The 16,077-nt window shown below is 40.5% G+C and overlaps 1 long non-coding RNA gene across 2 annotated transcripts; it reads left to right on the forward strand.

Annotated features, from left to right (window-relative positions):
* The first annotated feature begins 5,912 nt into the window (after positions 1-5,912).
* On the forward strand, positions 5,913-13,455 carry LOC100567452 (uncharacterized). 2 transcript variants are annotated; one of them, XR_010004710.1, is made up of 4 exons: positions 5,913-6,119; positions 8,379-8,594; positions 9,070-9,211; positions 12,578-13,455. It is a non-coding gene; the product is annotated as an uncharacterized LOC100567452 (long non-coding RNA). The 2 variants fall into 2 exon arrangements; XR_010004709.1 differs by having other exon boundaries at positions 8,549-8,594.
* The last annotated feature ends 2,622 nt before the right edge of the window (positions 13,456-16,077 follow it).

A 16,077-nucleotide genomic window follows, 5' to 3' on the forward strand; every position in this document is an offset into this window, starting at 1 on the left:
ACAGCTACTGAGCATGCCTGCACCTCAACAGCTCTCCCAGGAGAGGCGGCGACCATCGCTTTTGCCACCTTCTGTCTGGAGAGGGAGAAAGATCAGCAGGGAGGCAACTCTGGGAGCTCTGGTTTCTCCTCTAGACCTGTTGCTGAAAAAGTAGAAGCCAAAAGCTCTTCTTCTCAATACATGTTTGTGGGCAAATCAGACCACAATGAATGTATTATAATATCAACTCACTGCATGGTCAATTGCCTGAAAAGTTCTTGGTTATGTTGGTTTCATTGCTCCCAGACTTCTGCTGCCCTGCAGACTAGGACGTGGAACAACGGCTTCAAACTACAGGAAAGGAGATTCCACCTGAACATCAGGAAGAACTTCCTCACTGTGAGGGCTGTTCGGCAGTGGAACTCTCTCCCCCAGACTGTGGTGGAGGCTCCTTCTTTGGAAGCTTTTAAGCAGAGGCTGGATGGCCATCTGTCGGGGGTGCTTTGAACGCGATTTCCTGCTTCTTGGCAGGGGGTTGGACTGGATGGCCCTTGAGGTCTCTTCCAACTCTACTATTCTATGATTCTATGGTAGCTAGGGTTCTGCTTGTCCTTGCACTTTACTATTGTCCTCTACCCAAATATATTTTTCCCCATCTTACATTGCTCACCCCTACTCATCGGACTTATGCACTTTATCCATTAGTCCTGTTTTCAAAGTGAGTTGCACCAGCACGCCCATCCATGCCTAGAAATGGACTTTATTACAGGCTCATTGGTTGTTGGTTCTAGATTGTTTTCATTCTATTACAAATGTTATGTTGTTATCATTGTTGTTGTTTTATTCTGTTTTATGATACTGTGTATGTATTTTAATGTGATTATATTCTATGATGAGCCCCTGGTGGTGGCACAGTGTGTTAAAGCACTGAGCTGCTGAACATGCAGACCGAAAGGTCCCAGGTTCAAATCCCGGGAGCAGAATGAGCGCCCGCTGGTAGCCCCAGCTCCTGCCAACCTAGCAGTTCGAAAACATGCAAATGTGAGTAGATCAATAGGTACCACTCCGGCAAGAAGGTAACGGCGCTCCATGCAGTCATGCCAGTCACATGACCTTGGAGTTGTCTACGGACAACACTGGCTCTTCGGCTTAGAAATGGAGATGAGCACCAACCCCCAGAGTCGGTCACGACTGGACTTAACGTCAGGGGAAAACCTTTACCTTTACCTATATTCTATGATGTTGACCAGGCTCGTCCCCATATAAGCCACTCCGAGTCCTCTTGGGGAGATGGAGACGGGGTACAAAAATAAAGTTGTTGTTGTTGTTATTATTGTTGTTGTTGTTGTTGTTATTATTATTGTTGTACAGGATGCCTCTCTCTTACTTCAGGTGAAGTCTTGTGATGGCATTACTTGATTGTTTTATAGACCTTATACCTACTTTGAAGATTCAACTGAAAATAGTTTATTCCATAACTATCTACATAGCATTATTTACTCCAGCATTTCCACAAGAGTATTCCCTTTTGGGCTACAAATTCAAGATCCCCTTCAGACCCCATCTGCACTGCCGTATAATGCCGCTTCAGAATGTGATTTAACTGCATTGAACTGTATTATATGGCAGTGTATCTCTCTCCAGAAGGGCCCTGCTCTCGGTTCCACATCCATTGCAGGAGTGACTGGTGAAGACGAGAGACAGGGTCTCTTTAGTGGTGACCCCTCGTCTATGGAGCTTCCTCCCCAATTAAATTAGACCAGCCCTATCTCCCCTGACATTCAGGAAGAAACTTAAAATGTGGCTTTGGAATCAAGCTTTTGACAAGTAATTGGAACAGTACAATAAATAACCATGAACTAAAGCGATTGACAAATGGAACAGCCCTGGATTATGATTTGGATGGTGTGATTTTAATTGCTGTTTTAATAATTTATGTTTTAATTGGTTTTAATCATAACTGCTATTTTAATACGTGTGTATGGCATTCAATTGCTGTCTGTTGTTAGGCAGCCTTGAGTCCCCTCCAAGGTGAGATAGGCATGGTACAAACAGGGCCGGCTGGAGATATTTTTAAATGTTAAGCGGGGGTGCTAAAAAGCGCCCCCGCCACCGGCCCCGCCTCCCACGCCCTGGCCCCGCCCAGCATGCCCTGGCCCCGCCTCCCACGCTGCGTGGGAGGCGGGGCCAGGGCGAATAGTGCTGGGGCCAGAGTTGGCCCCGGCCCCCGTCCAGCGTGCCCTGGCCGCGACCAGGAAGTAAGGCCCAAATGGCCTATCTGTGCTGTGCGTATGCGCACAGCACAGATAGGCCATTTGGCCCTTAGTCTACAAACTAAGGGCAAAAAGGCCTATCTGGCTGTGCGCATGCGCACAGCACAGATAGGCCATTTTGCCCTTAGTCTACAAACTAAGGGCAAAATGGGCTATCTGGCAGTGCGCATGCGCACAGCCAGATAGGCCATTTTGCCCTTAGTTTGTTGACTAAGGGCAAAATGGCCTATCTATCAGTGCGCATGCGCACAGCACAGATACGCCATTTGGCCCTTACTTCCTGGTCGCGGCCGCCGATCGCCCGGGCGATCGGCGGCCGCGACCAGGAAGTAAGGGCCAAATGGCATATCTGTGCTGTGCGTGTGCGCACAAGACAGATAGGCCATTTTGCCCTTAGTCAACAAACTAAGGGCAAAATGGCTTATCTGGCTGTGCGCATGCGCACAGCACAGATAGGCCATTTTGCCCTTAGTCAACAAACTAAGGGCAAAATGGCTTATCTGGCTGTGCGCATGCGCACAGCACAGATAGGCCATTTTGCCCTTAGTTTGTAGACTAAGGGCAAAATGGCCTATCTGTTTTTAGCGGTTTGGCATGGGCGCGGGGATTGAAGCCCCGCGCCAACACCGGAGGCGACGGTGGCGCTACGAGCTCTGTCGACGCCTCAACAGCGCCCCTAGCGGCCAGCGCCCGAGGCGGCCGCGTCAGCGGCCTCTTATAATCAACCGGCCCTGGGTACAAATATGGCAAATAAAGAAATAAATAAGTGTAGGCTCATAAACCAGTTCAATGCAGTTAAATTGCATTATAGGCAGTGTAGATAAGGCTTCGGTGACCTATTGCTTGCAAAATTCCTGGTCATTGGTTTCATAGCACTCAGCCTTTGGGGTCTAGGGTTTTGCTCGTACAAGGTGGAGTTTGTAAAAGTTCCCATTTGGGGTACAAATTCCAGAATTCTCCCCATTAACCATGCAGTTGGAGGATTCTGTAAGTTGTAGTCCCAGAATTAATTTCCCAACTTCTAGAGCAGAACATTGAAAACAATGAGACTTGCTACAGTGCCATGCCCCCCCCCCCCCAGGCCATGCCAGCTGTGATGAGCATATTTTCTATTCAGTAAGACTGTACTGTAATAATTTTAAAAGAAAGTGTATTGCCTCTTTACTAGTATACTCATTATTGTACCTGACATTGAAATACAGTTTAGTTGATTTTTCCCCATATGTTTTCTTGAATTGCCAGCCCTGTCACTGATGAATTTAGACTGCAAGAACACATGTTGGATAGAGTACATTCTTGTTGCTCTAATATAGCTGCCATGTGGAAATGCTGGAGTACATCATGCCATGTGGATGGTAATGGCATGCACTATTTTCAGTAGAACCTTCAAAGTAGGTTCAAGGTCATTTAAACAATTACATTTAATGCCATCATAGTACTTTGATTGTAGTATGCAGATAGGACCAGTTCTACTGTTGGGTAGAATGGGTAGACTTTTGTGTGTCATGGAAGGAAGGCAAATGGTTAGTTTTTTTAATTTGTTGGACTTTTATGTCTAGGAATTAGAAAGACATTTGTTTCCTCCTCCCGCCCCATGTGCCTAATAACTTTGGGTACTATGCAACTTGAGTTGGGCAGCTGGAAAGCTAAAATTTGCATTTCCTATTTTTTCTCAGGCAGCAGTCAGTGGGAAGATAGTCGAATTCACCTAAGGTGACTGTTCAATTCAATCACTAAAGTATGATTTTCAGACTGTGACTGTTTCATAGAATCAAAGGTACCACAACATATAAGGTCTACTTCTAATGTATCACACATTTTATACTTCTCCTACAAAGCAGTTTCCTAGTAACCTAGGAAGGAGAATGAATGTCTTGAATGTTTCATTTCCATCAAGCACACTGAAATTATTTCAAGAGACAAGAACATGTTTGCCTTTTATGCTGGGGGTCCTCTAAAAACAAACTATCCAGTTCTTTGGATAGTTATTGAAACACAAGGCTTGCTGAATTCAGTGGGGGCTCCTTTCATGGTTTGTGAGTACAGGATTGTAGTGAATGTCCAAGACATATCTTTTCCAAGCATGAGTTTGTCAGGTAGCACAACTGAGTGCAAGAGAGGGTCACTTAAAGCTCTCCAGATATCATGGACTATAAAACCTAGTAGCCTTATTCATCCACAGTCAATCATGAGAGATCACGAGAGCTGCAATTCAATATTTTCTGAATATATGATAGCCTCACCTCTCGCTAACTGGTACAATAAATAGCCTCTAGGCCCAAGATTTCAAATTCAGACTCCTGTTGTGGTGCATTTCCTCAGGGAGTTAAATTTGAGTTGCAAGCACACATAGATAGTCCTAATGTTGGGCCTCACAATAGTAACTTCATACAACAGGTGCTTCTTGGAGACTCTTTACCTCAGGCCCCCTACCTGAGATGCAGCATGGAGAACATTATCCTATCACTTGTGTCAGATGTATTTCCCATTCTGGTCAGCTTCTTCTGAATGTGGTATAAATAATATTTAGAAAATTACTTTAAAGGGTATCCTGTTATAGCAAATCCAACGACTCAAATATAGTTATCTTCCAGTGTAGCTATTCACTTTAGAACGCGACAATTTATTTTCCCACTTCTTAGAAGTAACTGAAGCATTTTTGACAAGAAAACATGTACTATTCCAATTACCTTGTCATTGATTCAAAATCTATACGTGAACAATGTGATATTCTTCCTCCTTAGTGGAGCCACATACCACAACTATAAAAGAAACAAAAATGCATTTATATCCAAAGCAGTTTTCTGTCATTAAATCAGATTTGTAATGTAATTTAGTTATTAGGTTATGGGGAAAGGAACTAAAGGGAACTGTCTTGTCCTTCATCTCAGGCAGAAAAATGTCATTGGTTTGTACACTGACTGCTTCTCATTTCCAACAAGCAAAGGACAGAATGTTAAAGGGGCAGATAAAGGTTCTTCCCACACTGACCAACGTTTATCTTCACAGATTAAAGCATATATGTTCAGTTTATATAGAGATAGTTCTTCATATCCAAATCATGACACCTAGGGCATAATCCTTGCTCCAAGTTGGGCCTCTCGGGTTTTTTGTTTTTTTTTCCGTGTCAGGAACGACTTGAGAAACCTCTCAGGTGGCTTGCTATGAAAGAGGATATGTGTACTATAGCTTTAATGATGGTGCAGAAGAAGTGTGAGCCTATATTTGAAAATGAATTCAGTTTGAGACCACTCTAACTACCATGGCTCAATGCTGTGAAATCATGAAGTCATAGTTTTACAAGGTCTTTGGTCTTCTTTGCCAAATACAGCTGGTGCCTCAACAAATTACAGCTTCCATTTTTTTCATGTCAGCAGTGACTTAAGAAACTGCAAGTCCCTTCTGATGTGAGAGAATTGGCCATCTGCAAGGACGTTGCCCAGGGGATGCCCAGATGTTTGATGTTTACCATCTAGTGGAAGGCTTCTCTCATGTACAGCTCCCATGATTCCATAGCATTGGGATCATCCCTGTACAAGATATGCCTATATTTCCTTTCCCCCCTTTCTTTATACTGCAAGAGGTTAACTCAGACAAACAAATTCCTAATAAAACTTCTTACCTAAATGTGGTGGCTACTATACATAATCATGTGATGGGGGTGGGGGATAATCTCCATTGAACTCAATGATATTCCATCCAAGTGCATAAGTTCAACATGTAAAATATGTGGCACTTTAACAAAACATCTTCCGCCAGCTTGATAGGTAACCTTGAGCTTTTAATTAGGACTGCAAAGAAATCACGTGAAGCAATGTTACCATTTGAACTGCTAGACCAGATGAGGAATTCCATCAACAAAAAGAGGTATCTAGCCCCTTCTTCATTATTAGCTCCCAGCCTTCTCTGTTATGCTCATTTGAGATAAACATTGGCAAACCCCAAGAGTTTCATTATCACCTCCCTAACAAAGCAGAGCTTGCCAGTCACCCAGAACCCGTAGTTCTTGATGGTAATAAAGTCCCACTACTAAGCTCCTTGTGTGTCCTTACTACTACTAAGGGGGTAAGCTTCACTCTCAATGAAACAGCGTAGATTTGCAGATTTTAAAAGGCATGTCAAAAAGGTTTGGGTGGGAAACTGGTAGGTATAGCTGCAGGGTGGGATCCAGGTAGATAAATACATTCTAACCACAATGAAATTTTCCTTCAGTCCTAAAATTTGTCATGCTGCAATAATTTAAAACATCAGACAATCATTTAAAAATAAATGTTAAGCATCCGAAGAGATGTGAGCATGCAGAAAATATGAGCATTTCAGCTGTGAATGATTTTCAATGTCTCACTCTCTGCAATGCTAGAATTGTGGGAATTGATGGGAAATTGTATTGGGAAACAGAACACTTGGGGGGGAAATATTCTCATCCTCCATTGTTACACTTCTGGTTATAGCTTTCACCATTCCTTTCCATTGGCTGGACCTTCTAGAAGCTGAAGCTCAAAAACCATTGTTTCCTTTCTTACTGGTGGCTGTGCTTTATTAGAAGGAGATTGTTAATGTAAATGAAGAGTATCAATGGAGGCAAGCTTCATTTATGAAGAATACATATCAACTATTATAAAAACATGTGTGTGTGTGTGTGTGTGTGTGTGTGTATGTGTGTGTGTGTGTGTATATATATATATATATATATATATATATATATATATATATATATATATACATATACACACACACACACACACAGTGTTCCCTCACTACTCTGTGGTTCGCTTTTCACAGATTCGCTGTTTCACGGTTTTTAATAAACTCTAAAATAATATTATAAATTATAAAAAATTACAATTCACAGCCTAAGGAAGGGAGAAAGGAGAAGCCAAAGGGAGAGAAAAGAAGCCCAAGTGGCAACGGGAGGAGAAGGAGGTGATTTATCAACAAACGATTGGTTGATAAGGACTTAAAATAGTGTATAACTACTAAAATAATGTATAAATATGAAAATAAATATAGCGTCCCCACTTCATGGATTTTCACTTATTGCGGGTGGTCCTGGAACGTAATCCCTGCGATAAGTGTGGGAACACTGTGTGTATGTGTTTGTGTGTATAATGTATATATGTATAATGTATGTGTGTATATATTTTGCCCAAGTCGTGCACATCAAATAAATCTGAATCTTTCCTTTCCGGGGATGATGTCACGAAGGGGAAGGGCCTAATTGCCTTTTAGACAATCTGGATATTTTTGAGGAACAAGCAGGCAATGCAAAAAAAAAACCTGCATGATTTTCTGTTTTTAAGATGGTAGTATTTTCCCTTGCTTTGAGTTTGTGTTAGGGCAGCCATTATTAATAATGTTGCTTAAAGAAAGAAGCCAAGAAAGTGCCAGACCCTAATTTTATAAAATTTTTGTGAATGTAAATTTCCTTGGCAGATTGGGGCTTTTCATAATTATGTAAGACATCTAGCCTAACATAGTTTTAGACTGTAGTTAATTGCAGGTACAGAGGATTTTGGGGATTCACTGGGATTTGGTACAGCACCCCTGTGGATAATAATTTCCATATATATGTCCCTTTATATACAATGGCATGGTAAAATAGTTCCTCTTAGATAAAATAGTGAAATCAGGTTTCCTGGAATCATTTTTCTTGGGGACCTGGGGATGTATTTCAAGGTGTTGATGGTTGAATCCCTGGATATGGAATGTGTGGGTATGGATGGCCCTCTGTAGTAGCAATATTTAGAAATGATTCTTTTAAATTACTTTGATTGTTTGTTTTGAAAAGTAATTATTTGGAAATGCCCACAAATCTGACAAATTATCCGGATGAGCCAGAGGTACTTACCGGTGACCAAGAGCATGTGTAAACTGTGAAGCAAGTCCATCAGCCAAAAGCAAATACAATTACTAAAATATCAAAAGGAGACCAGAGATGCTAATGCAATTAAAGAGGCCAAGAGGATGCCTCCTGGAGACACAATAACACAATGAGGAAATAAAGATTAATTAGTTGATTTACCAAAAGAACGAAATTATTTATCTGCAATGCCATGAGCTGTAGCTGACTTTCTGGCTTTGTGTGCTTGTTGCTTTTCAAGAGCAGGCTTTGCTTCTGCTCCCCAGCATAGGACAAATTCCTGTCTTTCCTTTGGAATATGGTTGCTCCTCCTTTGTAGCCTTTGGAAAAGAGCAGAAGGAATTGTTTCATTTAGTGGCTGTCCCTGTGTTTGTTACTGAGTTAAGAAGAGACTACCCGTGGCTACCTATTTTTCTCATTGGTGTCTCCAAACTAGGAACATTCTTCACGCAAGTATAGCTGCTTTCCAGCAATGCCTCCAGGTTAGTATCTAAATTGTACTTTTCTGCGGGTAGTAATCAGCAGAACTAATTCATTTCTGTGGCTTGTTGCAGGGTTTTAAAACATAATTCATTGTCAATATTTCTTATATTGGATCATTTATATTAATTGTTACTTTGGGATTAAGAAGAGACGGGCACAATCTTAAAAAATCCCTATGAATCTGACTAAAATGGCACTCAAAAGCAGCTTCAAAAAGGAACGAACACAATGTAATTTTGTTGTCATCCATTACTTTCCTCTGGAAATGAAACTTGAGCCGTATTGTTCCAAATAGAGTAACTTAGTTGAGGAAAATGTATTAATTTTTGGTTACTTCTAAGCTCTGATAAAAGTGACAATCTCATAGGCATTTAAGTGAGTGTCAAGCACCACAGAGAACACTAGGATCAGCTTTGGAACAGTGGATATATGTGGCTTAACATTCCTTCACATTCAACTCTGCTATTGTGGCAGGTCTGAGCTTCAAGAGAGCAAAGAGAGAAAATAAAGAGGAGTGCCAAGGAGAGGAAAAACCCTGCCAGAAAAAGCATGGGGATCTCCTTAAGAAGAAATTTTCTATATTGAATCTTTTTTCTGGATACTCAAAGAGTAGAGTGTAAGTATTTCTTTTACTAACCTTTTACACCAGAGGTGGAAGAAGTGTATGGGGCAGCCTAACAGTGTTTTGATGGCCCCAGGATGGTTCACTAATTTTCTGGCAAAAAGGGAGTGTGGATTGCTAGAAACTTTCAGGAGCACTTCTTTGTCTTATAAGTAAGACACAGTGACAGGACCCTGCACTGCTTTAACACCACAGATCACTACATTTCAGAACCAGAAGTGGACTACTTTCTGTTCTGAGGCAGCCTTCTCTCATTTTTGGTTGTCCATATGGCACTGGAAGTTTCCAAAAGTAGAAAACTAAACCCTGTATCTTCCACTGTTGCCTTCCCTTGGAGTAACATCTAATGTTAGACAAGTGTTGGTTAGGTTGTACCAAAACAAGTTAAGAATCAGGATATACATTATTTGGAATGAGCTTGAAAGACTGGAAGAGGTTGGTTGGTAATATGACATATTTGGGAGAAATGAAGGCCAGCATTCAGGTCCAAATGCTTCTGTAGTGTAATGCTAAGTCTGGTAACTCAAATCAGTTTAAAAACGATTTTTGTACATGGGAAATAAGAAGTAAAGTTTTCAGATTTTCAGATAGCCATTATGCTGGTCTATGACTGTAATAAAGATTTGTTTGTTTGTTTGTCGTGATGCATTTATCAGTATTTGGCTGAGCAGGTATTAATGTTGTTGCTTCTGTGCTATTCAAAGCTCCATCTGTTGCTGGAAAAGAGCATGGCATTATCCTCTTCCCCCACCACCTGGCAACCTAAAATATTCTCTTCCAGCCAAAGGGAGCAAAATATCACTAGTTTCTTTGAATTCAAGCAGAACAGCCACACTTCATCTGGGACCCTTTCATACTGCTCAGTTGAGTCTATGATTCCACTTTAACTGCCATGGCAGCATCCTATTAAATCCTGAGATTGGCAGTTAGGGAGATTGCAAACACATACACACTTTTGGCCTTAGGTGCAGGCAAACGTATAACCCCTCTTAACAAATATTCACCTTAGATTCACTACAAGTCAGAGACTTAGAAATCACATAACAACTAATTTGGAATTCTTAGCCACAGAACAATGATGCCTCATGGAATTATAAGTCCCAAAGGATGCACCTGTATGAGTTGAAGTGGAAAATATCAATACTTATTATGATTGTGTAGTGTGGATGGGTTCCAGCTGATTTCCTCAAATTTCACTTTATTACATCATTTTATCTCAAAAAAGTTACTGTTTTGAGTAGACACTTCACCCAGAGACTCTGTTCAAGCTGTGTAGTGTGGTTTGGTACTTTTGCTATGTTTGAATAAATCTTTAAGCAAATAATTATGTTTTGCAAAGATAATAGATAGCTCTGCCTGTTTTAAAATAGGCTCTTTTGCTTCCATGGTCACATTTTATTTAAGTAACCTCCATAGTGGATACATTTTTTCCTGTGTCAGGAATGACTTGAGTAACTGCAAGTCGCTTCTGGTGTGAGAGAATTGGCCGTCTGCAAGGACGTTGCCCAGGGGACACCTGGATGTTTTTGATGTTTTTACCATCCTTGTGGGAGGCTTTTTTCATGTCCCTGCATGGAGCTGGAGCTGATGGAGGAAGCTCATCTGCTCTCTCCCCAGGTTGGATTCGAACCAACAAACCTTCAGGTCAGCAACCCAATTTTCAAGTCATCAGTCTTGTCGGCACAAGGGTTTAATCCACTGCACCACCGGGGGCTTCTATTACTTCTAATAATAATTAACATTCGTTAGAACAAAAGGGGAAAAAATGAAGACCAGAAATTATCCTGATGTGAAACTGGAGTTCTGTAGCTTACTACATCTTTCTTTGATACCATGAGGAAAAATGAGAACTGCATCCAAACAGAGAAGGAACATGAATAATAATAGTACTGTAGTACCTATGATATAGTTATAAGAGGCAACTTCACTTAATTGTTACTGTGTTGAGCAGCACATGAATTGAAAAGTTTTGATCAATATAACATTCTACATTGAGTCATGATTGAAAATACAAGATAATTTCCCAGAATTGGGGAATTTGATGACAGGAAAGACAAGATTATTTCCAGGAATAAATTAATTTGATGCCTTATAACATTCTTAATATATGTCACCACCTTTTGCCAAAATGTTTGAACATATTTACAAAATTTGTCTTGTGTGATTAAAAGAGCCTTCATCCAATAGATCTTCTATGAAGCCCCATTACCTCCTGAGTCTGGGCAGCTGTTGCATGCCATCTGTTGAAAATCTTATTGTGTGAACTCTCCAGAGAAGGACAACTTTTTAAACAGTGGCTATAAAATAGTAGCCATAGAACAACTCCATCTTCCTTAGTTTATGCCATTCCCAGAACATCTTGTATGCTTTCTTTTTACTGAACTCACTAATAAATACTCAGAATCAACTATTTTATAAGAATGTTTTCTTCCTTAGTGAAGTCTTTTTTTACTTTGTAATCTCTCCCCCCTCCCTCCCCTCTATCTGTCTGTCTGTCTATCTATCAGTGGTTCTCAACCTTCCTAATGTCATGACCCTTTAATACAGTTCCTCATGTTGTGATGACCCCCAACTATTACATTATTTTTGTTGCTACTTCATAACTATAATTTTGCTACTGTTACGAATTGTAATGTAAATATCTGATATGCAGGATGTATTTTCATTCACTGGACCAAATTGGGCACAAATACCCAATATGTCAAAATTTGTATACTGGTGGGATTGGGGGGGGGGGGTTATTTTGTCATTTGCCAGAAGGGTCTTTGGGGACCCCTCTGACATCCCCTCACGACCCCCCCCCCCCCAGGGTCCTGAGAAACACTGATATATACACACACACACACACACACACACACACACACACACATACATATATATATACATACACACACTCCCCTTACCAATGTTGGCTGAAAGCATTTTGCTGCCAAAGGTGAAGGCACTATCTTCTTCTCATTTTAAAAGAAATAAGACATGACTGGTTGTTAATAGGATAGCTTATGCCAATATAAGTGAGACTACAAGCTAGTTTATGGAATCTAGGACTAATTTAATATAAAAGTGCCTCAACATTATCTTTACATTTAAAAACTCAAAACAAACAAATAAACAAACAACCTCACACCAATTATATTTACACTGAAATATTTTTATTTTTATTGTATTGATTGAGTCTAAGTTGACATTTGATGTTATATTAATTAATCTTAACGTTATGAAAAAAGCACTATTATTCAATATCTTCTTTGGCCAATGAGTTCTACTTTTGAATAATAGATCTTTTTAGTAGTGAAGTGAGCCCCCATGGTCTGTTCTGACCACTGTTTTTTGCTTTGGTTTTGATTGTTGTCCTTCTAGTGCTCAAGGAAAGAATTTGTTCTCTGAAGACAAAAAGAGAGGCCTGCGAAGGAAAGAGTCCAAGAAGGTGAAGGCCCCAAGAGAGGAGGCCAATTCCTTTAGGAAGGTTCACTCAGGGAAAATGTGTCCTAAATGTGAAATCGTTGTCTGTGGGGTGTGTAACATGTTGCATACAGAGAGTAGCTTTATTGCTCACAGCTTGCTAGACCACTATGACAAGGGAAGGCATTCCTCCTGCTGTTCCAGTTCTGGGTTCCCCCTCAGTTGCCATAAATGTAAGTACAGTTCAGGACCCCCTGCAAGACCTTGTCCACTGTCTTGCAATTCCACAACAAAATGAGAAAAATAAGCCTAGGACTTTTCTTTTTCATTGGACTTTCTCTGTTGAGAATGGGAGATCAACTGCTGGTTTCCATATACTTGTCCTACAGAGCAGGCATTTAATACTCATATTGGACGTGTTCAGATGCCTCAAGAGCATGCACTGCCACAGTCAGAGTGCAGTGCCAGTATGTGGAATGGACAACAAAAAACTGGGTGCTGGACGCCTCCTGGTGCACTTAAAAGTAGCCAGAACTCGAGAAATTTACTTTTATGAACTATAATATTCAGAAACCTGCTGTCAGCATGGCAAGTGGGCACAATGACTGGAGGATTCTGGAACCTGTAGTTCACCAAATTAACCTTCTATGCTTTAAATGTAGTTGAAAGTTGTATTGCTTTTGAGAGAATTGGGTCACTAAGCAAACTTTAGCAGAGCAGGCTAGTATAGTGATAAATAACCTATAGCCTGTTGTCCCATACGTATTTTTGTTTGTAATCTAGAATGTTATTTTATTGACATTTTAAACAACCAATAAACAATATTTGTATCTACTCTCTGTGTGGATTGAAATAATCATTTGGGTTATATAGGTATCGCATAGTAGTTCCTCAAAGGCAAAGGCCACCAATTAAGGTGGTTATACTGTACAGGCAATCCCCAAGTTACAAACATTCAACTTACAAAAGAACAGGGGTGAAAAAACAGGAAGTGAGAGGAAATCTATCCCTAGAAAGGGATATTCACTCCTGGAAGAGTTTTCATGGGAAAAGGGTGCCTGCACTGAAGCTTTATCACCAATCCTGGTTTCTAAAACAAGCCAAATTGGAAAGTTTTGTGTGTATATCAGTGGTTCTCAACCTGTGGGTCCTCAGGTGTTTTTGTCTACAACTCCCTCAAATCCCAGCCAGTTTACCAGCTGTTAGGATTGCTGGGAGTTGAAGGCCAAAACATCTGGGGACTCACAGGTTGAATTACACTTAAAAATGTACCTATTCTGATTAACAAATTCAACTTAAGAACAAACCTACAGAACCTATCTTGTTTGTAACTTGGGGACAGGTTGTATATGAAGATGGCTAATTGCATCATCCACAACAGTATCGTTGTTAGACAAATACCACTGATTAAGTGGGTTGGGTATATGTGTTGATTCATCATGCAGGCATTTATTCACTGGGTTTTCTCTAGTTAGTGCTAATGATTATCAAGCTTCTTCTTCACCAGAGATGTGATGGTGCTGAGCTTAACCACATGGTGGCATCTGCCAACCTTTCTTCTGATATGGTTTCAAGTGCTGTGTGATAAACCTTCTTCCCCACAGCTATCGATTTAGATTAGCACACTTTATGGATCAGACCAAGAGCTCATTTAAAACACAATCCTAAACCTCTGTACTCAGAAGTAAATGGTAGAATTCCAGACCAAATAATACAATACATTTTCTGTAATGCACAGTATGCAGATATGCCACCTTGCATGCTAGCTATGTGTGTGCAGAATGACAGTGTCCTTCCTTTGGAATGCATTGTGCAAGGAGATGAAGCACCACATTGAATGGCAGACACTTCTTACAATACTCTTACTTCAACAGCACAGAAGTCACAAGAATAACCCTTCCTCCTAATATACTTTAGTTGCAAGGCCTATTGTAGCCTTTTCCCATTTCAGCATGACTTTTCTGCAATCTAGGGAAGCACTTGTTTCAGAATAATAGAATTGGAAGGAGGCACGAGGATCATCTAGTCCAACTACTATTGTGCTGGGCATAACAACTTGGAAGATGTCCACCCACCTTCTGCTCCTGGAAGGTGTCCCTCCAACCTCTTTAAATACCTCCAAAGAAGGATAGGCTACCATCATCCCAATCCCACTAAGGCAGTATATTCTATAATGGAACAGTTCTTGCAGTAAAGAGGTTCTTCCTAACATTTAGGTGAAGGTAAAGTAAAGGTAAAGGTTTCCCCTGACGTTAAGTCCAGATGTGACTGGAGCTTGGTGCTCATCTCCATTTCTAAGCCGAAGAGCTGGTGTTGTCCATAGACACCTCCAAGGTCATGTGGCCAGCATGACTGCATGGAGAGCCATTATCTTCCCGCCGGAGTGGTACCTATTGATCTACTCACATTGGCATGTTTTCGAACTGCTAGGTTGGCAGGAGCTGGGGCTAACAGCAGGAGCTCATTCCGCTCCCGGGATTTGAACCTGGCACCTTTCCATCCGCAAGTTCAGCAGCTCAGTGCTTTAACACACTGTGCCACCAGGGGCCCACTAGAAATAATGGTGGATTTATCTCATATGAACTGGGAAGTAGGCTTCTATCACACTGAAGGAGGTGTATGGGATTGAAAATGTAGCATTTCTTATTTTGCTGAAGTTACATGAGAAAGAACATTCATTATAGACTTGACAGCAACTACCAAGAAAACTGGAGTCTTACACCTAACACTAGAAACACCAAAATAGGAAAGAAGATATTATAAAAGAGATAAAATAGTGTTATAATCAGTATGTTGATATACTTCTAATACATTTCAAGCTCTACTTATTTTAAACAAGTCCACTTACTTTACTTTAGTTCAGTTGCTTTTATATATCAAACGTGGCTAGTTACAGGATGCTAAATAAAGAACTAATTTCTGCTTCAATGTCTTGCCAGACCAATATGCTAGTACTTCCTAAAGATGAAGATTTATTGCCCAAATCCAATATTTATTGGCATATCTGCTCCCTTGTTTATTTAATTTGCAGAATGGCTGTGAACTGGAAATTCAAACAAACAGCTCTGTTTAATGTAGGTGTTTTTTTTAACATGCTGATCTGCAGAGTTCAAAGGATCACCAGGAGTAATCTATCCAACTTTTAGCTGTGGATTAGTGAATCCACAGCTAAAGCTATCTTTTTTCTGTGTAAAAGCCTACAATTCACCATTGTTCAAGACACTGTGTTCCACTTTTTGGGTTTTTGCAGCTTTTAAGAAACCTTGTGTTATATAGGGCATGCTTTTCATATGCTGCTATGCTATTCTTCTCCTAAAATATGTGTGGAAGGTAGTTGCATTGGTTTGTTTCAGGAAAAGCATCCGAAAGATGCTTATGAATCAGGTTGGAGGTAACAAAAGCTTTGGCAAAATAATATTTGGCTGGCATTCTGTTGGAAAGTTACAAAATAAAAATAG

Source organism: Anolis carolinensis, chromosome 3 (genome assembly GCF_035594765.1).
Source record: "Anolis carolinensis isolate JA03-04 chromosome 3, rAnoCar3.1.pri, whole genome shotgun sequence".
Classification (NCBI taxonomy): domain Eukaryota; kingdom Metazoa; phylum Chordata; class Lepidosauria; order Squamata; family Dactyloidae; genus Anolis; species Anolis carolinensis.